Source organism: Sorex araneus, chromosome 1, assembly GCF_027595985.1.
Source record: "Sorex araneus isolate mSorAra2 chromosome 1, mSorAra2.pri, whole genome shotgun sequence".
Lineage (NCBI taxonomy): Eukaryota > Metazoa > Chordata > Mammalia > Eulipotyphla > Soricidae > Sorex > Sorex araneus.
The window spans coordinates 29,322,745-29,348,011 of NC_073302.1; the positions used below are offsets into that span (position 1 = coordinate 29,322,745).

Consider the following 25,267-nt stretch of genomic DNA (forward strand, 5'->3'; position numbering starts at 1 on the left):
TCTGGAATAGATTTTTCTAAGTCTACCGAATCCAGGGCACAGGGAAGAAATTAAAACGTTTTTACAACCAGCTGTGGGCAACACCTAAACCAGCACTCTTGAATTTTTCATTCTGTTTCTACAAAATGGAAAGCATTCTGGATCCAATTCCGAGATTCCTTTGAGAAATCGGGGCACCTCTGAAAGTTCATGTGTACCTTTGGGAGCCAGCAGCGGGGCAATGGTAGGGGGTGAGGGCAACCTTGGCCTAGAAGGAGCTTGCAGATGCTTTGGGGACATGGTGTGTGCGATACCCGTGTTCTTCTTGCTTCTTCATCTCGGCACTGCCCACTATGAGCTGCTCATCCCAAAGTTCCTCAGCCTCTAGGGCGATCAGATGGACATGCATGGCAAATTTGTGTTCCAACTCTTTGCCAAGGAGTGAGTCCAGCAGTGGACCTGCCCAAGGGCATTGCAGTGAGCAAGCAAAATCTTAACACCTTCCAGCACAGTGGGTTGTTTTTGTTTTGCTGTGATATGCAGAAAGGTTTCAACCAGCCATTACTCTGGAGATATTAGCGTGGGACAGAGATTGTTACAAGGGGCCCAGATTTTAGGAATTCCAGTTACTGTCACACAACAGTACCCTAATGGTCTTGGAAGCACTGTTCAAGAAATTGATTTACTGGCTGGACCGATAGCACAGCGGGTAGGGCGTTTGCCTTGCACTCGGCTGACCCAGGTTCAATTCCCAGCATCCCATATGGTCCTCCGAGCATCGCCAGGAGTAATTCCTGAGTGCATGAGCCAGGAGTAACTCTTGTGCAACACTGGGTGTGACCCAAAAAGCCAAAAAAAAAAATTGATTTAACAGGTAAAGTTAGTACTTCCCAAGACCAAATTTTGCAACAGCATTGCCACAAGCAGAAGCAGAAATTCCTGGAGTCCAAAGTGTTATTTGGAGTAGACACTCATGTGCGCATCCAACAAACAGCCCTGGGGCTTGGGGCCGGGGACTGAGGCTCACTCTGTTGCTGATGCCACCTCTTCGAGAAGCAGGACGGATTGGCTGCTTGCTCTGGAGCATCTTGCTCGAACTAGGATCATCCACAATAAGCGAGGCTGTCCTGCTGCAGCTGGTGGCCGATAAAGATCACCCGAAATTAAGGAAATTTAGAACCTCACTAAGGCCGAGTGCTCCAGAGTTAGATCTGCTGTCCAAAGTCCAGACCTGCTGAGGTCTATTGCCTGCCCATAGGGCAGGGGACTGGGAGCCCAGACAAGCTCTCATCTGGACCAGAATTAAAAAGTTAAGTCTGGGGCTGGAATGATAGCACAGCGGGTAGGGCGTTTGCCTTGCACGCGGCCAACCCGGGTTTTAATCCCAGCATACCATATGGTCCCCTGAGCACCACCAGGGGAGATTCCTGAGTGCATGAGCCAGGAGTGACCCCTGTGCATCGCCGGGTGTGACCCAAAAAGCAAAAAAAAAAAAAAAAAAAAGTTAAGTCAACTTTTTATCAGCTACTTCTTTTGCGTCTATTCATAACCAATTAGGTCATTTGGGTACCAGCAGATAGAGACCATGACCAAGGCTTCCAGTGCTGCCTCCCCCCACCCTTTCTTAAAATCTTTCTTATCGAATCATTGTGAGTTGGACCATTGCAAAGCCTTTCAGGATTGGATTCCAGTCATACAATGCTCCAACACCCATCCCTCTACCAGTGTACATTTCCCAGCACCCGTGTCCCCTCTTTGTTACTGTGCTTTTATTTACTGGAATAACAGAAAGATAACGGAGGTGCCCTTCTTCTGTACTGTCCTCACCAATGAGAACTTCCAGAAGTGCACACTATTGTTTCATTGACCTATGCATGTGTGAGAGAGAGAGAGAGAGAGAGAGAGAGAGAGAGAGAGAGAGAGAGAGAGAGAGAGTACTGACCACTGTAAAGTGTATCTGCAGGTTGTGGGTTCAGTGCTTTTGCACTTTCCAAGTTGAGCAAAACAGAGAATCTGAAAACAAGGACTGTGGATCGTGTCACCCGCCCGGGCCCCTGCAGTCAGTCAGTTTGCAGACACTAAGTTGCACCAATCTAATCAAACAAAATTATGTCAAATAATCACATATCTCCCTTGGATTATGCTGATTTCCTTGTACTGGTCACTACAAATTCTGATTTTTTTTAGGTGAATTTTTTTTTTAATTTCAAGATGCATAGGGTCATTGTTAATTTTAGTTTTGTAAAGAAACATGGCAGAGGCCTGTTTTAAAATCAGTGAAGAGGGGCTGGAGCAATAGCACAGCGGGTAGGCATTTGCCTTGCACACAGCTGACCTGGATTCAATCCCAGCATCCCATATGGTCCCCAAGCACTGCCAGGAGTAATTCCTGAGTCCAAAGCCAGGAGTAACCCCTGAGCATCACTGGGTGTGACCGAAAAAAGCAATAAATAAATAAATAAATAAGATTAGTGAAGGATTCTACTTAAAAATAAATATAGCCATCTTGAATAAACTTTCTGGTATGCACAAGATTTAGCAAAAAGTTAAAGACTGGAAAAAATGTATATTTTTAAATGTATTTTTTTAAAATGTTTGATATTTTCTCCACCTACTCAGTAAACGTTACTGTTAATGCAAAAGTCATCAGTAATAGTTTGGGATATTAATTTTGTAGTCACTGCTATCCTTCAATAAATTTATTTTCATTAAATGCTATTAGTTTTCAAACCCTTTTTAATTACGTGAAATATGGAACATTGCTGTCTTTTACATTAAAATAATTAAAACATTAAAAAAAGCAAGTTAATTTGCAAACTATTGATTGGAATTCTGATTACCTTTTCTTCTTATAGACATAATTTTAGGCTCCCAAGTCAGTTCACAGATTTCTCTTAACGAGAACGTAATTGAAACACCACTCCTGAGCTTTCTAATGAACAAAAGTGCCTGAGACTCGGGGCCTGTCTCAGAAGGAGAAAGCACGGAAGGGAAAGTGAAGGTAGCCCGGGGAAGTCTGTGGGGAAGGGGCTGAAAAAATAAAGTTGGAGTCTCCGGGGGCTCCCAACACTAGATCCAGGAAGCTATCTGGAGAAGTCTTGTCAGGAGGAAACGGTTCACGCAGAAGGAAACTGGCGATATGGGAGCCCTCAGTCTAATCAGTATTTGAAGCAAAAGAGTGGGAAATGAGTTCTCAGTCAGATGTGCTTCATTTTCCTTTAAAATGGCGGGTTTGTAGTTGTGTTGTTTTTATGGAACCCAGGGCTTACACAAGTGAGGCTCATTCTAGCCTCAGACAATAGTTTTAACCTTGTTCCCTCTGTGACAATCTGGTGAAAGCTAGACTCCTTTCTGGGGAAGTAACTACTTATTTTGCAGAATTTTCACATAAGTTTAGGCATTCAGATCCCAGATTTTAAAATTAAAATGAAAATATTTTCCTCCTCCCTGCCACCCACAGAGAGACAGAGACAGAGACAGAGACAAGAGAGAGAGAGAGAGAAAATAAAATAAAATATCTTCCTATTAACCCCCTTAGGACACAGTCTGAGCAACAATCACTTCTTCCTGACCCTTAATAAACTAGATTAAAGCCGTTCCTTGTTTAAAACCTTCATGTGTCCAACTGTTCAACAATGAAAGCCCATCACCCTTCAAGCTTTGCTCACAGACACCCACGGAAGAAAACAAAAGAGCATGAGTTAGTCATGGAAAAAAAAAAAAAAAACCATTCCCTTAAAACCCAGCAGTGAGTAGGCAGTTTTCTTCCAGAGGAATGTAACACTCCAGCATAATGGAGAAAGGGCTCCTATCTCCCTGACCGTCAGTAGCTGTATGACTCTGGATAAACTGTTCCTCTCGAGAAGCACAGGAAGGGGTTATGGTGTATCTGTTAGATTCCTTCCAGCCCTAAAAACCTATAATCAGTTACAGCTCTGTGGAAAATGTTGTAAAGACAAAAAAAAAAGTAAAAAATAACTTGATCTGATTCTCTGTGTTATTCCAATAAGAAAGCTATATTGTGGACTGTGTTTCGGATGATAGTTGCTCTCAGTCTAAATAATGTTTCTTTGTATTAAATAATTTCAATCTTGAACATTCATGAAAGTAAAGTTTCTTACAAATTTAGAATATGGATACCCCTATGAAGTTCATTAAATTTACTTTAAGTGAATTCCTAGCACAATACTACTTTTTATTTTTTAAGCACGAAAGTTAGAAACTTTTTTTTCTTTTTTTGGCTTTTTGGTCACACGGATCTGGAGATGCTCAGATTACTCCTGGCTCTGCACTCAGGAATTACTCCTGGCAGTCCTCAGGGGATTATAAGGAATGCCAGGGATCAAACCTAGGTCAGCCGCATGCAAGGCAAATGCTCTACCCACTATACTACTGCTGAGGCCCCCTTTATCTTTTTTCTTAACAAATAGTATGCATGGTAACAGAGGGACTCACACTGGGCAATTCATTTATCTAAACTACTATGTTCTTAGTTGTTTGGAATTTTACTTCTTTTGTATTCTTTTTTTTTTCTTTTTTTTTTTTTTTTTTTGCTTTTTGGGTCATATCTGGCAATGCTCAGGGGTTACTCCTGACTCTGCACTCAGGAATTACTCCTGGTGGTGCTCAGGGGACCATGTGGGATGCTGGGAATCGAATCCAGGTAGGCTTCAAACAATACAAACGCCCCACCTGTTGTACTAGCACTCCAGCCCCTGGAATTTTACTTTTTAACCTCAAACCGATACTCAGTTTGTTAATGACTACATTTTCACCTGCAAATTTAAATTAAAAACAAAAACAAAAACAAGAGTTTCACTCTCAGAGAAACATCAAGATTCCGTGTATCAACAATGAGTTCAGGAAAGAGACAGCACAGGAATTAGGGTGCTTGCTTTGCATCCCGCTGACCCAGTTTAACATGAATTCAAGTCCTGAGCACTGCTGGGTGTGGCCCCCAAATCAAAACCAAAAACAAACCAACTTCCTGTGGGCTTCTGCTCACATACAGAGAAAACCTTTCACTAGGGATGAGGGATGGAGAGACAAAGGATGTGGGTTATACACCAAAAACAGGAACAGAGAGTTTGGTAGAGAGGTCAAAGTGTTGGGGTGCACATCTTACATGTATAAAGCCCAAAGTTTGTTCCCTAGTACCACATCTACTGCCAAACAACACTTTTCTACACCAAAGCCACACAACACGACAGGATGAAACACAGGAATGTCGGACTGTACTTGTGGGGGGTGAACCAAGGCCCTCACAACCCCTAGAGACACTCTCCCCTCAAAATGATGGAGTAGAAAAAAACAAAGGCAGAAATGGTGACCCTCACTCCCATAAAGAATTCTCAGGGAGGAGCAGCTTGCTTCCAAGGGGGATTCTACGGAGCCTTTGATCCTTAAGAGTAAGAAGTCTTTATTGGCAGGGCAGGCAGGAGGCTTACAAGCAGTGCTCAGGATGTCAGGGGGCCCAAGGGTGATTCTCAGTTCCATGGTCATCAGTTCAGCACAAAGGCCTGATATTGTGAGGCTGCTCGTATCCTGCAAGGCCAGGGATATTCAGGTATCCAGGACTGCACCCAGAGGTGCCCAAAATGGAACCTGGGTCAGGAGCATTCCAGGTATCTACCCTCACCACTATGCCATGTCCCAGTTGGAGAACTCAATTCTTGGTTATGATTATTATTTATCAAGCTCACTTTGCAGTTAGCCTTCTCACTGATACAATAGTTTCTTTTTTGTGGTAGACCTTTCTACTAAAAGGTATCACTGTATCACTATCATCCCATTGCTCATTGATTTGATTTGCTTAAGCGGGCACCAGTAACGTCTCCATTGTGAGACTTGTTACTGGTTTTGGCATACTGAATACACCATGGGTAGCTTGCCAGGCTCTGCTGTGCGGGTGAGATACTCTCAGTAGCTTCACAGGCTCTCCAAGAGGGGCAGAGGAATCGAACCTGGGTCGGCCGCATGCAAGACAAACGCCCTACCTGCTGTGCTATCTATCGCTCCAGCTCCTGAAATATAATCTCATCTTTTCCCTTCCATTGACTAAAATTTGGACTTACGAGCAGCATATTTCGTTTTGGTTGTTAATTAATGTTAGTTACTGATTACTATGAGCAAGACATCACATTCAAAACTCTATACATGATATCCTCTATCTTTCAAAGAGCTCTTAATATATCTATTTCACAAATGAGAAATTTCAAGGCCAGAGAGTAAATAATCTGGCCAGGGTTTCATGGATGTGTGACCAGGATTTGAATCCAGGCCTATGACCACAACATCAAATCTAATGAAAATATATTATTTACTGGAACTCGTTGGTAAAGAACAAAAGCTTCCATTAGCTTCTTCTCACATTACAAAATTCAGAACCCAACCCGCTAACTTAAAAACCTACAGGCACAGTGAAAGAGGCTGAGAAGCTTTATGAGCCATGAAATTTCTCAAGTGACTCGCGAAGCTCAACAGTTGAAAACTTTAAATGATCCTTTAACAGATTTAACCAAGTGGCAACTGAATTTAACCCTCTCTCCTTCTTTCCATTAAAATATACGAAGGACCAGCATGAGTAAAATGTTTGCAAAATCATTTTTAAATGTGACTCTTATTACTTCCTGAGAGTCTACACGAGATTAATACAGGCTGTCAATAAACATTAGGTCCTTTGCCTTCACATAATCTCATGATTTAGGAACAAAAAGAACCCAGGAGCTCAATGGGTGGAAGGAAGCACATGCTTTGCCTATACGAGGCCGGGGTTATATGCCCTGCACCTAGTGGTCCCAAACACTGACCAGAGCACTCCCACACCAAGCCAGGCATAGGGGGAAACAACTGAGTGCCCCTACCCAAAGAAATAAAACAAGAACAACATGAAAACAGTATGGGGGTGGGGGAGTCTTAGGATTTTCTATGTATATTATGTTTTCTGCAAATAATGATAATTTGAGTTTCATCGCTTTGTTTGTTTTTTTCTTGCCTAACTGCCATGGCTAGGGCTTCCTACTTTTAAAAGTTTAAAAAATTATTTTTATTACATGGTGTGTGTATGTGTGTGTGTGGTGCTGAGTACTAAACCCAAAGCCCCACATAAAAGTCCTTCCACTGAGCTAAATTCTGCTATGGAAATTTATGGATTTCTTTTATATATCTAATTTTATCATGATTGGCAACAAATCTTACATTTATTATTGCCTCCTGTTATTAAGTTTTGTTTATTTTGTTTACCTGAAATGCCTTTATTACTGGGAAATATATTTTCTGGGTATAAAATTCTGAATTATTTAGTGCTTTTTTCCCAGTAATTTAAAAAATGTCATTCCACTGTTGTTTTCTTCCCTTGGCATGGTTTCTGAGAAGTCTGCTTAATCATTGTTACTCTGTGATGTCCATCCCATTCCTGAGGCTGGTATCAAGACGATTAATCCTTGGTTTTCAACAGTTTGAGTATATTACATATCAGGTGTGCACACACATGATTGTATTGTGTTTATCTTTTGCTGAGATTCTAAGAGTTGTGCTTTGACTTCACTGACTCTTTTTTTGTAAATTCTCCCATCACTACTTTTTCAAATGTTTCCTTTACTCCTCCATTTATTGTCCCATTCTGGGATTCCAATTTACGTCAGACAATTTTGTGTTGTCTACATATTTGGGATGCTACGTTCTGGATTTTTTATTTTCACACCTTTTTTTGTGTGTTCGATTTGAATAATTTTACTTATCTCTGAGTTGACTGATTTTATCCTTGTCTGTGTTTAGTCTACTGATGAGCCCGTGAAGAACAATCTTCATTTCTGTTCCTATGCTCTTAACATTCCTTTGGTTCCTTGATGCTTTGATGCTCAATATCTGCTCTGCTAGATATTGAGTACCCATGTTTAAGAGATTTTCTGCTTATTTTCTGTGAAACTTGGCTTTCACTTTCACAAAGTAAAAAATTAAAATATATTATGCAACCAGAATTATTTTGAAAATCATATGATGTGAATAAAACTGCATTTCCCCTTTACTGAGTCTTAATCCATAAGCGGGCTTGAACTTCATGTTTTTGGACCCCAAAAACTTTTAGAAACAATAAACCAATAAAGAATCAGGCTACAAAACCAGCACACAAACATCTGATTATTTACTATATGCAAGCAATGCAAGAAAAGAAGTTTTAGAACAAAACAAAAACATTTATAATTATATTCCAGAAACATGCAACCGAGGATCAACTTAACAAAAGAGGTGAAAGAATTACATGAAGGACTTTAAGGTTACTAAAGAAATAAGAATAGGAAAATAAGAATGGAAATGGAAAATAAGAAAAATAAGAATAGGAGGTAAGAATGGAAAAATAATCAATGTTCATGATTTGGAAGAATTAACATTGTTAAAAATTACCGTCTATGTAAAGCATCAAACAGATTTAATGCAATAACTATTAAAACTCCAATGACATTCTTTTAGGGCATAGAACAAATCCTACTAAAAAAGTGTGGAACTCTACATCTTCTGAAATAGACAAAGCAAGTCTATGGCTATCAAGCAGGGGTGGGGAATGGGAGGAACAGAGGGAAGGGCAGACAACATTAAGATCAATAGAAAATTGTTTTCATTAAAATAAATATAGCAAAAAATCAAAAACATGCAAATATATATAACTATATTAACTTAATAAAAATACAGTATTATACATTTACATAAAGTTAGCCATCTAAAAGGGAAAATTATGATTTTTCTATTATTACTGTGCCATAAAATTGTTTTAATTTTTTCACTTGTCTTTAGTACTACAATTTACAGTACAATGATGGTTTCAAGCATATATCATTCCTACAACACACCTACAACTAGGGACCCCACTTCCCTCCTTCCCTCTCTGCTGTACTATCAGTTCTGTGGACCAAACAGCTTGTTCCATTGCCTTTGACCCTGGCACTCTCTTACTGTATATCTCCGAATCCCATACATACAGAAATCATTCTTTGCCTATTCCTCCCGTTCTGACTGACTTTACTCAGCAGGATATCCTCTATCTTCATCCATGGAGAGCTAAAATCACCAGGAAGCTGTCCTCATTTTCAACAAGATGACCACAGAGACAAAGACAATAAAAAGAAAAATAACTGAATGGAACTACACTGACTTTTAAAAAAAAAAAAGCCTCTATACAGAAAAAAAAACTCAAGCTAAAATAAAAGATTAGAACATTAAATAAGAATATCCAAGATGTATAAGGCACTCACAAAGATCAACAACAACAAAAATCCAACAACACCATCCAAAACTGGGAAGAGATGAACAGATACTTCCTCAAAAAGATGTAAGGATAGCCTAAACTAGACATATAAAAAAAAAAGTGCTCATCATCACTTATGATTAGGGAAATTCAAATCAGAACAACAATGAGATATCATCTCATACCAGTGAGAAAGCCAAAATAAAAGTGTAACAACTAGAAAGAAGATCAGGGGCTGGAGCGATAGTACAGTGGGTAAGCATCTTTGCCTTGAACGTGGCTGACCGGATTTGATCCCTGGCATCCCATATGGTCCCCTGATCATCACCAGGAGTAATTCCTGAGGGAAGATACAGGAGTAACCCCTGAACATCACCGGGTGCAAACCAAAAAGCAGAAAAAGAAAAAGTTTCCCTCAACTTTACAGAAGTCAAAGTGTAGGCAGGTATCATTTTTATAACATACTATTAACACCATATAATCATAGCATCCAGTTTTTCCAGTCCTAGCTTTTATAAACCTTCACATAATGGTCACAACACAATTTTGCAAAGCAAGAAAGTATCATGAAATCTGCAGGCATTCTGCAGTGAAATATAATATATCACAGATGACACATTATGAGTCCTGAGAGCTAAATAAGGCCTTGTGGAGAACTGGATCTGCTCTAGAAAGGATGTTGATTTTTTTTTATTTTTAAAATTTTAGCTGTCCGTGTTATTTCTAAAGGGTATAGAGTTGAGCTGATGTATTTGCAGATAATATAACATAGAAAAGACATGGCATGCATTTGGTTATAGCCAATTAGGTCACATAAGATATTCTGGATGGCATTAGCACAAAATGGGAAAGCAAGGTAGGCCAAGACAGGGGAACCATCCGGTGGGAAAAGGCAAGGATGACGTTGCTCTCATTCACAGAAGCAGGGAAAGTCAGAAGAATTAGGGAGATAGAAAAAGAGAGGTATCCGTAGTCACTAGAGATAAAACCAAGAGGTCAAGTAGGTCGCAATGTAGAAACAGATGGGGTTGAGAATTCAGAAACAATGAAAGACAGCCAGTAATGTCTAATGAGAAACAGCCTTCTTTTTATACTTTGCTTCCTGTCTGTATGACTGCCTCCTAAATAAGGTTGAGGTACATAGCTTTCCAAAAGGTTCTATTGTAATACTGTAACTTAACGCTGTGGATCTTTCACATGGCCTCCATGGGTATAATTGGCTCTTTACTAGACTCTGGGAAAGATGGCAATCATAAGATCTGGGCGCATATGAAGGCTGGTATTTGAATGCTTGTCATTAGGGATAAGCTTCAGCTTACTGGGATTCCTGGCTTACCAGCTTAGCACTCCTTATTGCTGGCCGATAGCAATGACCTTCTAAAAATAATCTCTGTGTGTGTGTGTGTGTGTGTGTGTGTCTGTCTGTCTGTCTGTCTGTGTGTGCGTGGCACACCTGCCATGCTCAGAGGTCACTCCTGCCAGTTCTGGTGGACCACTGGTGCCAGAGGTTGAACACAGGTTTGCATACAAAGCAAGTGCTTCAGTCCTTTTCACTACCTCCTTGTCCCTAAAGGTAATTTTGATTCTGCATAAACTTCTTACCTTCAGTACTAATTTTAGTGTAAATGTTAATGATATACAGATTTTTAAACAAAGATTGCCTTCTCCCTCTCCCCAAATAAGTATGGGCAGCACCATCATTGTGAACTGTTGGCCCTGTTAGAATTAATGTTGGTTGTCCTTTTTTTGCAGGGTTAACACTGCCTGTACACTATTTCTCTTTCTTTGGACCAGGTATCCAAGCTGTAATTTATTGCTACTTTGAATGGAGAAGACTATTCTCTGGCTTACTCTGAGAAAACGAATATGGGAGCTTACTGTCAAAAACTCATTAGAAATTCAAAAGTGCAGCTAATCTAGATTTCTGTGAGCAGGCAGCACTTAATTCAGTATTAGCTGGAATCTCATCAATGAATAACATAAAAATACTATTCTAGTATCTTAATAAACACAACCTCACACTATATCAGAAAACAATGGAAGATATTTCCTTTCTAATTTTCTCAGACCAAAGCCCTCTTTCTTACTGGAAGAGTCACAAAATCTTAGGATATATATATATATTGAAAAAAAAACAACCTTACTGGATACAAAGTTAGAAATGGCTCTTTGTTTAAAACCAGTTCACTGTGCTGTTTACTACTAACCATTTCAAAGTGGAATAATTCTTATTTGGCAGTCAATATTTTCCCATCATAGTGAGTAAGAATTTTTAGTATGTTTTGGGCACAAAACACATTCTATTTTAGACACTGAAGGATCATTTTTCACTGTTTGCTTCAGTGTTTTTCAGTGTTTATGAGGTAATTTCAACAGAACTCACAAATGTTTGCTTTTAGTTCCCCATCTCTATTTCTGCAGTACTTTTTACACTTCTGCAATTTGGCATCACTTACAATATCAAAGTACTTAAGATTGCATTTCTTCCACTGAAATAGATATCCATAAGGGCAGGGGGTTATTCTGGCACTGATCTTAGGAATTCTGGTGTGGTGCTCAGTATTTGAAGACAAATGGAATGCTAAAAGGTATGGTCTGGAAATCAAGTAACTTCTACAGAAAATCAATTATCTGTAACCTCTCTGTACCACATTTTCCATTACTTTAGGTTATGTCTACAGAAAAAAAAAAAAACAAAAAAAACCAGTATCAAGCAGAAACATGACTTCCTGCCCAGCACAGATTTCCAGCACATACCCTTTAGATATACTGGTTAGTTTACTGAAAATCTATCCCTCCCCTTCCCCAAGTTTTTATTGCACATCACAATATGCATTTTCTGGGTAGAGAGACCAAACCAGTCTCATGACGTCTGTCAGCAGTTCCTCTCATTGGTGTCACTGTCCTAACTACTCCGTGGCGTACTCAGGCTTTTATGCAGAGGATCAAGTTACAATTTTGACTTTACAAAGTTGTAAAAGTGATGTACATTCAGTAGGAAATAGCACTCAGATGTTGGGTTTTTTAAAATCTTCTATCTTTGAGCCACTACAGGATGATGGCCGGGGGCTACCCCTCTGGCGCTCCATGCAGTGCTTATGGTTGCTCCACAGGCAGTGCTCAGGAACCATAAGGAAAGAGGGGTCAAATTCAGGGCTTCCATATACAATGTGCTCCAGCCCTGACTTTCGATCGTATGTCCTGACAGTGAGTTGCGGTTCCCAGTCAGTCAGGTGTTGTCCCGGAACCAGTCCGTCCCAGGCAGGTGAGGTCTGAGTCAGCCAGGTGCCGTGCCAGTGAGTTGCAGATCCCAGACAGCTCCCAGATCCTGAGGGTAAACCACCACAGGCCTTATAAAGTACAGTACTTAATAAATTATGTCACTGTCACTGCCATCCCGTTGCTCATCGATTTGCTCGAGCGGGCACCAGTAACATCTCCATTGTGAGACTTGTTACTGTTTTTGGCATACTGAATACGCCACAGGTAGTTTGCCAGGCTCTGCCATGAGGGCAAAATACTCTAGGTAGCTTGCCGGGCTCTCAGAGAGGGCTGGAGGAATCGAACCTGGGTCGGCCACGTGCAAGGCAAATGCCCTACCCGCTGTGCTATAGCTCCAGCCCACAATAAATTATATGAATATTTAATGCGTTATTATAAAACACGCCTTTCATTAGATGATTTTGCCCAATCTAGGATATTTTAAGTGTTCCGATCACATTTAAAGAGACCTAGGCAGTTGTGTGGTTTTATTAAATGCATTTTTCAACTCATGATATTTTTCACTCACACTGGCTTCAGCCAGAAGTAATCCCAACTTAAGTAGAGGAAGATCCGTAATAGTCACTGAATGCATATCCAAGGCCACTGTTACTGCCACAGACACATCTGTATGACATTAAGTAGTTATGTGACAAAGGATGGTGTAACTGTGAGGACTTTATTTTGCTCATGCCAATCTGTTTTACACAAAAACCTTCAATATCAAAGACAAATAGTCCTACACTCCAAATCGTCAAAGCTCTCTCCAAGGACATCCTGCTTCATTAAATTCCCCAATATGCTTTTGTTTGCACAGAGCAGTAACAAAAGAATAAAAGAGCTGATGTGTATCATTTTTGCCACACTTTTCAATAGACTGAGCAGACCTGATGAAGTTGGGTAGCAATAAAACATGGAGGTTTTCAGCCTTCTCTTCAGAGCACCTGCAAATAAAACTTTGTAATAGGCTTTTGAAAGACACCGACTGTCCTTTGGGAAAGCTCTGTCGAGGATTTGGAGTGCGTAACTACTTACAGTTACCATAAGTAATCCGTTTCATTGGCTAACCTTGGTGATGGCAATTCATATTTGAAAGGTAAAAATAAAAGCATGATTTTAACAGGCAGTTAAAGGTAATAAGACACATTGGGTGGAAAGATACAGGCATCTGTGTCCAACTGCTTTTCTTAGTTCATGAACTTTATGCTAAACCACATTCTTCTGTTGAGGAGGGGGAAACGGCAACTAGCACTGCTTTATAAATTATGTCTCGGCATGGTGACAGGAAAACTCATGGTGAGATGTGCTGCCCTGTCCTAAAAAATAAAAGGAAGCGTGGGTCAGTTACAAAGATGTCCTTACTAGAGAGTTCTCAGGGATTCTTATACACAAGTGCATTATCATTACTGGACAGAAGCCAAGTTCGTCCAACACTGCAACATAACTAATAGCAGCATCCATCTCTATCACCAGTGAAACACAATCAATCTTCAAACAATGTCTCTAACCTGTCGTTCCTCTGAATTAGCAATGAGTGATGTTTTTAATTTAAAATTACTATCTAATTTTTAATCATGCAATTTTTATGAGTTTTGTTTTGTTCCATCACATAATACAAGCATCAGAAATTTTCTTCAGTCCTCCACAAACAGAACCAAAGTTCTACCATGGAACTCTCAGTACAGAGCCAGTTTCCAGACTGCTAACGCTTTTACTGACTTTTCTGTAACCCTCTTGTCTCTGCCTCCCTTCAAGCCACCCTTCCTTCCTACCAATTTAAGAAGGGACATTTCCCGTGACACTTGGTCCACAGATTAGGGTTGATTCACGAGGGGCCATACCCCACTGGTATAGAGGGTAGGGGGAGGTGCATGTGACGACAGGGATTGAACTAAATGCGTCACACATGCCAGGCACGTGGCTCCATCTGTTTGAGCCATATTTCCGGCCACATTTGCGTAAACATTTCTTTAAAGCAGTCATAAGTACTCATCCGGGATTCTTAACTCCAATCTTGCTTCCTTCCTCTGATGAAATATAAGAAGTGAATTTTAAAGACCATGACGGCATGGATAGGGGCATCAAGGTTATATTACTTGTAACTACTTGTAAGTGAACGGAATAAGTTTATGTTTTTAAATGAAAAATAGATTCTTTGAGGATAAAGATGATTTTAGTTCACAGGTTATCATACACAAATAAATATGTTCAGTTCTGTGGCAGTGCCTGAGAGTTAAGTGACAAATATCTATTATAATTGTAATACTTTAAAAAAACTTTAATGTCAAAATTAAAGTATATATACAGATATAATGTGTTTCCTGCAAATAGCTGGCATTTCTAGTAAAACATTAGCTTACTGAAAATGAAACTAAAATATGCCAAAATAAGAATTAGATCATTTCTCCTTTCATGTCTAGGCTGGCTTTTATTCTTCAGATATTACGTAATACAACATTTCACAAAGATGTTTCCAAATAGGGTCTATGAGAAAAATTCAGGCTTAAAAACTATGAGAACTTGAAAACGAGACTTTCAAGCAAGATGCTACCTGAAATTCTATAGTGAGAGTCTCTAAAACTTTTCTGGTCACATGCCCCTTTGGAGATATGAATACAGGCAATGTTAACCTCTCTCACAATACATTTCTGGAAACCAGAGCACAAGGGTTTGTAGTTAAGGATATTGCTTTCACTGAAAAATACTATCATAAGTAAAGGCTAGTAGCACCGGTTGAGAATATGCTAGGAGACTAAAGAAAGAGTACAGAGGGTAAAGTTACTTGCTTTGCAAGCGGCTACTCTGGTTTGATGCCCATCACCCCATATGGTTCTCCCAGTACTGCCAGCCGGGAGAGATCCCTGAGCATAGTGCCAGGAGAAAGTCCCTGAGCAGAGCCAGGTGCAGCTCCCAAACCAAACAAAGATTATGCTAACATTGAAAGCAATAAAAATTAACTAGAGAGTATAAAAAAAATAATTACACATATCTCAAAACCTCAAGGAAATAATCTAAGATACAACATTATCGAAATACAATATTTTCTAACATAAAGCCAATATTCCCATTTTATGATGAAACACTTTCTACATTTGGAAGGCCTAGTCATATTTTGCCCTTGAAATTTTCTTAATTCTCCTCTCCTTGCTCTTACTAAATTATGTGCTTATAGGATTTACCTATAGCACAGCGGGTAGGGCATTTGCCTTACACATGGCTAACCCAGGTTCGATTCCTCTGTCCCTCTCGGAGAGCCTGGCAAGCTACCAAGAGTATCCGGCCACACAGCAGAGCCTGGCAAGCTCCCTGTGGTGTATTAGATATGCCAAAAACAGTAACAACAAGTCTCACAATGGAGATGTGACTGGTGCCCACTTGAGAAAATCAATGGGACGACAGTGCTATAGTGCTATTAGTAAAGAGTAATCACACTACTACTTTTTTTTAAAGAATATATTTATATATACATATATAAACTAAAACAATTTTTGAAATTTATCAACTTGTCATTTATTTATAATTTTGTGGAGTATCTGAAATTTAGCTTTATTCACCTGTATGTAGGTATCGTCAAGTTCACAATAATAAAAAAATCTCTCAAATGTGGGATATTAAGAAACATAGTAAGGAAACAACAAATGGCCAAAGTCATTGGAAAGGGAGATTTTGTCTACAGAACTGAACTTACATTAGAGAGCAGTAGCTGGGAGGGGCCCTTGGGACACTGGTGACGCAAGGAGACACTCTGGTGATGGGTGTCGTGTTAGAATGGTGTATGCATAAAAAGTATAATAGGACTGTACCTCAATAAAAATACAATCTATGACATTAAAATAGCTCCATGAGAGATGCTCAGTACAATGCTCCAATGAAAAAAATACTAACAATTTACTGTCGAGTAATAACAATTGGCTACATAAGGACAGAATTGGGGGTAGAAGGGGCTGAATCATGCCCAGTGATGCACACATGAGGATTAAACATTAAGCGACCATGATTATAAAGACTTTCAACAATAATATATAAAATGATGGCAAAAACTTGTATAAAATGGCGTGAAACTATACATTCTGATTATACAACAATGCCAAATACTGTGTGTATGTAATGTGTAAGCATTAGAATGTACCCAAAAATGAAAACTTATAACTATCTCATGGTGATTCAATAAAATTTTAAAAAATTTAAAAAAATAGAATGAGAGTTCAATTTTTTTTTTCCTTCTTTGGATCACACCTGGCGATGCTCAGGGGTTACTCCTGGCTCTTCACTCAGGAATCACTCCTAGCGGTGCTCAGGGACCATATGGGATGCTGGGAATCGAACCCAGGTCGGCCGCGTGCAAGGCAGCACCCTACCCTCTGTGCTATTGCTCCAGCCCCAAGTTCAATTTTAAATAGCTTGGCTTGTTACTTTTTTTAAATTTTGATTCCATGAGTATTTATTATGGAAGAAATAAAAAACAGAAATACTGGCTCCATATCGAGGTTATTTATTTAGCTCTTCAATGACATTTTAGAAAGATGCAGAAACTATCAGAAATGTTTAAGTCACCTATGACACATTGACAAGAACTCAAAATACTTCAACTTTGCTACGTAACTGATAAAACACTTAAGCACAAGAAGATTTCTTCTGAGGAATTCAGGAGAACTGGGATAACAGCATGGCAATACATTCTGTCACACCTGAGAGGTAACACCCAGCCGCTGAGAGGGACGAAGCACAATCCAAGGCTTGCAGAGAAGAAAGAACACACATCAGCACTGGAATCCCGCTCATCTTCCAAACTGCACAATGAGCTCTCTAGAGCTTCCATTTATAAGGTGAAGATGGCTATATTATGTACTGTTGTTTTCAGAATTAAATCATCTTAAGTAAAGTTCCTAGCTAGGACTAAGCTATAAATCATTGTTCATGCCCTTTCCCGTGGGTTATGGGGAAATCTTCCCTTTAAAGCATCGTTAAAAAGTGAATTCCCACAAACATTTCATTTGAACACTTGTAAGTTGTTCCCATATTGTATTATTCTAGAAAGGATGCCTAAGAAGTAAAAATGAGGGCAGGAGCAATCGCTCAATGGATTAAAGCATAAGCTCTGTGTGCAGGAGGTTTGGGTTCAATCACGGTCACCACAGAGTCCACCAGCCAACCCCCAGCAGGAGTGTCCCAAGCTGGGTTTAGCCCCGGAGCACCCAACTGCCCAAAAATCAAAATTAAGGACCAAAATGCATTGCAAAAGAAAGACATAACCAGGACAAAAATATCAGGGTATATGTGAGAACAATCAGGGTATATGTGACAAATAAATTAGTAATAACTTAGTAATAACTTTTGAGTGCAACTAAAGTAATTTCCAATAAAAATAAGAAAAATAAAAATAACTTACAGTATCTGAAATTAGGAAGCCGGAGGTAGATTAAATTCAGAAAATATAGCCAATCAAATTACTAAAAATATGTGCTCATGCAGTTAATATAACCACATATAAGGAACTCAGCTGGAACTCAAGGATTTGGTTACTTTATTTTCACTTTATACTGTCTTGCTCTTGTTACTACCCTCCCCACCTCTGGATTTTACCTTTTCTAGCCTTCCTTTCCCAAATACTTAATTCTATTTCATGTGTGAGGGTGGCAAAACGAAGGACAAAATACAGATATTTATTGAAGCTGGAAAAAGGTCATGAAACAACCTTCATTAGGAAGATTACCAAAATCATCTGTTCTAAGAACTTACTGACTACGTAACAATATATACAGGGCTAGGACTCATTTTGCAGAGAGTACTTTAGGCGCCAGAGAGCGTCTTTATTAACGAATGTGTTCCACCTTTACAAGTCTATGAGGTGGATACCAGCAAAGTTCTCATTTTACCTATAAAACAGACAAGCACCCAGGGGTTAAGTAACCTGCTCAAATGACACAACCGTGAGTATTAAAATGGAGATGGGCAGCAGGTTTCATGGCAAAGGACTCTTGACCATTCTACTCTCATTTTAAGTAAAGTTCCTAGCTAGGACTAAACTATAAATCATTGTTCATGCCCTTTCCCGTGGGTTATGGGGAAATCTTCCCTGTGTACTGTGGTACACATCCTCTGAGAACTCTGGACTGACATATGCGAATGAGATGAGGAAAAGATATGAACAAAAGAGGCATATGAATGATAGGCAAGGTACTCTGGGTGGCTTAATTTATCACAATTGTTTTTTGATGTGGGTAGTATTTTTTTCTTGCAAGCAAATTAAAGCCCATGGCTAAGAATAAAATTAACATATTTTGTATACTGACTTCAAAGGAGACTTCCAAATTCCAAACTCACTCTTGATATGTGAAGAAAACATCTGCAATGATGTTTTAACAGAAAAGAATCGTGACTGCCATCCAGCCCTCTGCAACTTCTACCTAAATTGTGTAGATTACTTATTTGGATTTCAAAAAGAAAAATACTTACTATGCTAATTTTGTCACACACAAATGTCTATCAACTGATAAATAGATAAATGTGTTTTTGTACATACACAGAATGCAAATTTTAGAAGAGAAAGGAATGAAGTATTCATGCATACGATAATATGGATGAACCCTGAAAACACTATAATAAAGAGAAGGCAGACACCAAAGGACACATACGAATATAATTCCACTTGTATGAAATGTCCAGAATAGGCAAATCTCTAAGGACAGAAAACAGAGTAATGGTTGTGTGAGGTGGGATGGAGTGGAGGAGATGTGGGAAATGACTGCTAATGCAAACAGGATTTCCTTTGGGAGGATGATGGCAATGTTCTAAAATTGGTTGTGCTGGTGGTGACACTGTGAAATAAACTAAAAACCACTGAAGTGTACACTCAGCGGTAGTGAACTATATGGTCTATGAACTCTATCTCAAGAAAACGTCATTACATATACAAAAGAAATCACACACACACAAAAAACACCTCAGAGGGGCCACACTGGTCACTTCACATGTGGGGTTCTACTCACTGCAAGGGAGTCCTAAAAGTACACTCTTAAATATAATTACACTGGGTATAAAACATAAAAGCAGAATTGTTTTTAAAGGGTAAAGAGCCAGGTAATGCTGAAATCTAATGAAAGGCATTTTTTTCTGAGATCAGAAGTTACAGGAATTACTAAAGTACTGACTTTCACAGCAAGTTCAATCCTTCGGCAGGCAGCACAAGAGGAAAAAAGAAATAAGGTGGCTGATCACTGAAGTAAGATGAAACAGATCAAAGCAGAGAGAGAAAAATCATCGTAAAGAGACTAAAGGACACACATGCCAAGGCAAATCTAGACTGCGGAATGAACAGAGTCCAGAAGGAACAGAGCTGTCAGTAACCCAGGGCTGGACAGGGCAGGGACGCATAGAGCTACGATTTACTTAGCTAAAATCTGTATTTGGGTGGTTATACGTAAAAATAACACTTGGGGAGATAAACTTTGACACTGTCTGTCCAAATTGTCTTTGGGAGCAAGAGACTGAGTGCTGAATAGACGGTCCAGGCTACTGGGCTTCTTCTGTCCCGTGAGTCATCCAGCCTATTCCCCTGCATCGGATTCCACACCATTAGACAATCAGACGGTTCTGAGGCTGCCCACCGGCTGACAAGCAGTATGCACAAGGCAAGAGAAAGCTGGAGAAAAGCAAAGCAACAGAAGCCGGGCAGTAGGCATTGCACGTGCAAAGAGGCTGGAGGAATATATACAGACTAAGCCGTGAAAGATCGTCTTGTGAGGTGGAATCGGAACGGGGCTTTCCATTTCCAGATTTAGACAGGATTATTCTAGTAAGTAGCCTCATGAATAATAATTGGGCTTTGCCTTAATATTAGCCAAACTAACAAAAAGGATACCAATCAACATGCCAGTTTAACAAATCACAGCCCCTTCCTAAAGTACCACATTCAATAAAGGTTTTCAAGAAAATATTTGCTCACATCAGAAGCTAATTACTGAAAAACAGCTGAGGTGTTTAAAAGATCTCGGGTGATTATAGAAACTCCCTGTCCCCCTCCACACACATACACACAACGAGAGACACCCAAATACATAAGGAAGAACACTGAACCATTAAATGATAGTTCTAGAAATGACAGGTGCTAGATATGATCTTTAAAAAATGAATGTTAACTGACCAAACTTGAATTTAACAATGTTCTAAAAAACATGAACATCTGTAAATCTCTGTGTTCGAAGTCAGTGAAACATCGCACTTAACAAAAAAAAAAAAAAAAAATTTTCGTCCATCTCCAAAGCCAAGTCTCATGCTTAGGCATTCCTTTTGTGTATCTTGACAGTCTATCCAATCTGGCAAACATCTCTCTTACCAGCCCGTCCTTCAGTGTCTAACAAAGTGACTTTCCATATCCTGTGTTTAATCTTCATTGACTTCTTAGAAGAAACTTGTATTTGTCTCTCCCCACCTTTATCGCATCCAGTTCATGCCACACAATTCTTTCATATCCCTCAAAGTCACAGTTCCCGGTCCGAGGCTTCAGACAACTAAACGACTTCTAACGGTGTTGTCCCCACATTCAGAAAGCCATTACTTCTCTGAAATTCCATAAAAAAATCTGCTTCTTGGTGCGAGAGCAATAGTACAACAGGCAGAGCATTTTTTGCCTTGCCTGGGGCCAACCCGGATTCAGTCCCCAGCATCCCATATGATGCCCCGAGCACTACGAGGAGTGATTCCTGAGTGATTCAGGAGTTAACCCCTGAGCATCGCCGGGTATGACCCAAAACATCAAAGAAAAAAAAAAATCTGCTTCTCTGTATATAGTTGACCTCATTTCCAAAAAGGGGGAGGGGGCAATATTCTAATAGAAATACAGAGAAGATGACAAAGAAATCGACCATTCTTTTTCTTTCAACTTTTTTTAATTGACCGGAGTTTTGAAATTTTTTACAATGCCATTAACGACGGTATTCCATGTACAGTGATTCCAACAACCACATCCATCACCAATGTACCCCCCCTCCTACCCACAAGATCCCCAATGCCCCTCCCTTTCACACCACCCTCACCCCCCAATTCAGTTCTTCCATAAGAAAGCCATGATGGTACATGTGAAGACTGGCCTGCCAAACGACAATCTACTGCCCACGGTAGAACAAAAAGTACCAGGCCCTGGTCGAATTTCAACAGTTATCAAACATGAGACAATACCCAAAGACTATTCTCGAAGCTTTCCTTCCTGACTCACTGTCCGACTGTGAGACAGATCTTTGGCCTCCTGGTGTGCTCAAAACATCACTCGAGTCACCTTATCACTGTCTACTCACAAGTCCCATGACTCATTTTTCTGTCCCTCACACATACAAAAACTAATATAGATAGTAAGCGGGTAGGGCGTTTGCTTTACATTCAGCTGACCAGGTTTGATCCCTCTGTCCCTCTTGGAGAGCCCGGCAAGCTACCGAGAGTATCTCGCCCGCATGGCAGAGCCTGGCAAGCTACCTGTGGCGTATTTGATATGCCAAAAACAGTAACAAGTCTCACAATGGAGGCATTACTAGTGCCCAGTCCAGAAAATCGATGAACAATGGGAAAACAGCGCTACAGTGCTATCAAAAAGAGAATAAAAACAACAGAAATGAGAATATAAACAGGGTGCCTATAGCATCATGGGCTTTGGTAGGAGAACCCAGCAAAGGAGAAACACCTTACCTCTGGCCTTTTTCTGCTGAATGTTTTATTATTACACCTTTCCCGTTAGTTCTCAGCCACTGTATGATTTTGTCCCCACAAAGGCAGCTCTCAGGGTAGGCCTGAATCACCACACAAGGCTCTTTTTGTTGTTGTTGTTACTGCTTTCTATTTTTTATTATTGAATCACTGTGAGATACAGTTACAAAAATTTCATGTTTGAGTTTCAGTCATCTAATGATCGAACACCCATCCCTCCACCAGTGCACATTCTCCACCACCAATGTCCCCAGTATACCCCCCCTTTCCAGCCTTCCCCCTGCCTCTATGGCAGACAATTTCCCCCATACTCTCTCTCTCTACTTCTGGGCATTATGGTTTGCAATATTGATACTAAGAGGCCATGATGTTTGGTCCTTTATCTACTTTCAGCACACATCTCCCATCCTGAACGGTCCCTCCAACCATCATTGACTTAGTGATCCCCTCTCTATCCCAGCTGCCTTCTTCCCCAACTCATGAGGCAGGCTTCCAACTATGGAGCAATATTCCTGGCCACAAGGCTCTTTCTATCCCAAAAATATTTTGCAGGCCCAGCACAAGTTACTTTTCGTGACAGACTACTGGGTTTTATTCTCAATTGGCTCAGGTGCTCACACAAACCCCCGTTGGAAATGCCTGCAGCATCGAGAATCACAGAAAGCAGTGCTTCCAAGCACAACCAACCCACAGAGCTGCCGAGATCATAATCGGTGCAGGCAGGTGACAGCAGGGGTGGGATTCTGGGCCTCATATTTGCCAGGCAGGTCCTTCAGTCAAGGAACTATCTCCCAGTGCCCACATATATTTCTTGCTATGGTTATTTCTAGGCAGTTGGTTGTGTTGTTATTATGGTGAAAGAGATGTTTCTCCCATTATATGTTTCTGCCAGTATTGCTGACACTTAGGAAGACTACTAATACCTACCAAAATATATCATTAACATTATAATTGTTTTTTTTTGCTTTCTGTTTTATCTCTCTTTTCAACCATTTTCATTTTATTTTTTATGATTTATTGTTCTTGTCAGGACTGCTAGAATAATGTTGGTAGTAAGAGCCCGCTACCTTACACGATTCCAAAGTAAACAGAAAGATCCATTAAGTTAATGCGCCATGGTCAATATTACCTATTAGTTCAAGAAAGTGGATCTTGTTAAAGATGTAATTTTTACTTTCTAATTTCTACTTGTTTGAGGGTGGGGAGTTGGGCTCCATTTTGCAGTACTACGGGGTCACTCCTTGTGGTGCTCAGGTGACCATTATGGGGTGCAAGGGATCTAATGGAATCAGCTGCAAGCAAGGCCAGTGCTTTAATACTTGTATTCTCTTTCCAGGCCTCAGTTTATTTTTTCTTAAAGTGATTTAAAACTAGGAATTGTCCAGAGAGATAGTTAAGGAAGCCAGGTGCCTGTGTTGCAAGCAGCTAGCCTGGGATTTGATCCCAGGAACTGCCTATAATTCTCCGAGCACTGCCAGGAGTAACTCTTAAGCACAGAACCAGGAGTAAGCCTTAAGGTATGACTCAACACTCCCTCCCAATTGTTTTAGTTTTTTTTTTTAATAAAAAAAATTAACACCACTGCACTTTCTTTCACACTATGTGGCAAGGCTGCAAAAGCAGATAAAGAAGCAGCAAAGACATGTCTGCCTGCATTAAAACAATAAGGTCATATTCTGGATCAGAGCTTTAATTTTGATGAAAGGTCTTGACTGGAAGCAAATATCCTCCAAGACCTACTTCTCCAAAAATAAATAAATAAATAAATAAATGAATAAATAAATAAATGCAAATGCGAGCTTCCTTTCTAAGGTTAGCCTGGTTAGCCTGGACTGTGATGCCATGGGGGTGCAAACATCAGGAATCTGCCACTTTTTTCCTTAGGATTTCTATGGGACTGCTTAGTCACAAGGTGCCTTTGTAAAACAAAGTTTTATGCAATCTGTCCCCATTCTATTTTTCTCATCAGCTCGGTTATTTTCAGTGCCTGATTTCACCTAACAGCAGACTTGTTTCATTTTATTTAGTAGGTGGCGGCCTCCCGAACTGGGCCTAGGGCAGCTGAGAACGCCCAACAGTTCTCAACCAAAAGGGCCAGAGTCTCTATAAAGATCTGCTATATGCACGGTGAGGGCCTTCAAATCCATTTTAACTCTCCAGCCCCAGATTGTTTATTTTTAAACTACAGTTTAGGTTTTGTTCTGATTTTTTTTTTCTACTTGTATTTTCCTACCACTTATGTGGTAGCTCAGCATAAATAACTGTTATTCCTCATACGACCCTGGGGTCTAGGACAACCTTAGCTTATCACAATATAGTCTATCTGAGAGTTGAGCTATTTTGAACCCAGTCACCTGAAGACAAGAAGTACCCATGATCAAAGGATGTAAGATACCTGACTTAAATACTGAACACTTAAAATCACTGATTTGCTGTGAAGGGAGCACATGGTCCAATTTTAAGTATATTCAAGCGGCAAAATCACACACACACACACACACACACACACTCAAGCGGCAAAATCACACACACACACACACACACACACACACACGCGCGCGCGCGCGCGCATCCAAGTTCCACAGTCTCAGTCACTGTCAGCAAGTTCTCCATTTTCTCCTGTACAAAGTGGTCTGAGTGCCTTTTCCACCTCTGTGTACTGCAATTCCACCTTCTCAGGTTTCCAGGCCTCAGAGCCTCTCCCACAGCACATATCCATCAAGAACTGCTCATGACTCTTATCTTCCATTCATACCTAGAACGGGACCATTTCTCCTCACTTCTTACACTGCTAACACCAGCATTCAAGTCCCCACGACCTCTTACCTGGCTTACGGCACTAACCTTGAATCGGCTTCCACCTTTGTCCCCTCAGCATTTGATTCAATAAAATGAAAATTGTGGAGCCAGGTCACATCATTTCTCAGTTCATGACCCCCAATGTCTTCCAATATCACTCAAAGCATAAGTCTAAGATTTCATAATGGCTTATAAAACCGGAGGTGCTCGGTGCCTGCCACCTCTGACCTGCTCCCTTTCCTACAACTATTTGGGCCGTGCTGTCCCTCCAGCCTCTCAGGTGGCCTTCCA

General features: G+C 40.2%; 1 protein-coding gene and 1 pseudogene across 1 annotated transcript in view; one reads left to right on the forward strand and one right to left on the reverse strand.

Annotated features, from left to right (window-relative positions):
* SLC44A1 (solute carrier family 44 member 1) overlaps window positions 1–25,267 on the reverse strand; it is a 166,922-nt gene that overhangs the window by 109,278 nt on the left and 32,377 nt on the right. The gene's annotated exons all lie outside the window — the stretch shown is intronic.
* Window positions 278–1,217, forward strand: LOC101557477 (isochorismatase domain-containing protein 1-like; annotated as a pseudogene).